Genomic DNA, 1,842 nt, shown 5'->3' with positions numbered 1-1,842 from the left:
TTGTTGAGATGGAAAAACGCTTTGTAAAAAGTGATAAGGCTGAAACAAGTTCTTTGCTTCAGAATTTAATTTCCATGAAGTATCAAGGCAAGGGAAATATAAGAGAGCACATTATGATGATGTCCAACATTGCTTCTAAGCTTAAAGGTCTAAAGCTTGAGTTGTCAGATGACTTACTCATTCATTTAGTATTGCTGTCTCTTCCTTCGCAATTCAGTCAGTTTAAGGTGACTTATAATTGTCAAAAGGAGAAATGGACTCTTAATGAGCTCATTTCATTATGTGTGCAAGAAGAGGACAGGCTGAAGCAAGATAGGACTGAAAGTGCTCACTTTACTAGCATCTCTAAAGACAAGGGCAAAAGGAAAAGAATTGAGGAGCCCAAGAACAAAGCTGCTGCTAAGGGTCCAGAACAAAAGAAGCAGACTAAGGATAACAACTGCTTCTTCTGCAGGAGTTCTGGACACGTGAAGAAGGATTGTGCCAAATATCACGCTTGGCGTGTTAAGAAAGGTATGATTCTGTCTTTGGTCTGTTCTGAGGTTAATTTAGCTTCAGTACCTAGAAACACTTGGTGGTTAGACTCTGGTGCAACTACTAACATCAGTGTTTCAATGCAGGGTTGCCTGAACTTCCGAAAGCCTAGTGATACTGAAAGATGGATCTATGTAGGAGATGGGAAGAAGGTAGAAGTTGAAGCCATAGGAAAATTTAGATTATTATTAAGTTCCGGTCATTATTTGGATTTAAAAGACACTTTTGTTGTACCGTCATTTAGACGGAATTTGATCTCTATTTCTTATTTGGACAAATCAGGATATTATTGTTCATTCGGGAATAAAGAATTTACTTTGTCTTTAAATTCGAATGTTGTTGGAACCGGTTTACTTTCTGGTTATGATAATCTTTATTTGTTGGAAACTGTGGCTAACTATAATGAAACCTTGAATGTGGAATCACGTGGTACTAAGCGGAAAATTGACAATTTCAATTCAGGGGTGCTTTGGCACAAGCGTCTAGGTCACATCTCTAAAAATAGAGTTGAACGACTTGTGTCAGATGGAATTTTAGATTCCATTGACTTCACAGACTTTAACGTTTGTGTAGCATGCATTAAAGGAAAACAGACTAAAGATAAGAAATTAGGCGCATATAGAGCTACAGACGTCTTAGAATTGATACATACGGACATCTGTGGGCCATTTCCAACTCCTTCTTGGAATGGTCAACAATATTTTATATCATTCATAGACGATTATTCTAGATATGCCTACCTTTACCTAATTCACGAAAAGTCCCAATCAATAGACGTGTTCAAATCCTTTAAGGCAGAAGTTGAGAATCAACTTAATAAAAGAATTAAAAAGGTCAAATCTGATCGTGGTGGTGAATACTACGGCAGATATGACGGTTCAGGTGAACAACGTCCGGGACCATTTGCCAAATACCTAGAGGAATGTGGAATCGTCCCACAATACACTATGCCGGGGTCACCCAGCATGAATGGTGTAGCTGAAAGACGAAACAGGACTCTTAAGGATATGGTAAGGAGTATGATTTGTCATTCCACCTTGCCAGAGTCACTCTGGGGAGAGGCATTAAAAACAGCAGCATACATTCTTAATAGAGTACCAACTAAGGCAGCGGCTAAAACACCTTATGAGCTTTGGATTGGGCGTAAGCCTAGTCTGAAGCACCTTCATGTTTGGGGATGTCCAGCTGAGGCAAGGCCTTATAGGCCGAATGAAAAGAAATTTGAACCCCGAACAATTAGCAGCTATTTTATAGGGTACTCAGAAAAATCAAGGGGCTATAAATTTTATGATCCTAATTTGAGAACAA

Source organism: Cicer arietinum, chromosome 6 (assembly GCF_000331145.2).
Source record: "Cicer arietinum cultivar CDC Frontier isolate Library 1 chromosome 6, Cicar.CDCFrontier_v2.0, whole genome shotgun sequence".
Taxonomy (NCBI): domain Eukaryota; kingdom Viridiplantae; phylum Streptophyta; class Magnoliopsida; order Fabales; family Fabaceae; genus Cicer; species Cicer arietinum.
Note: the sequence above shows the minus strand (reverse complement) of the source record.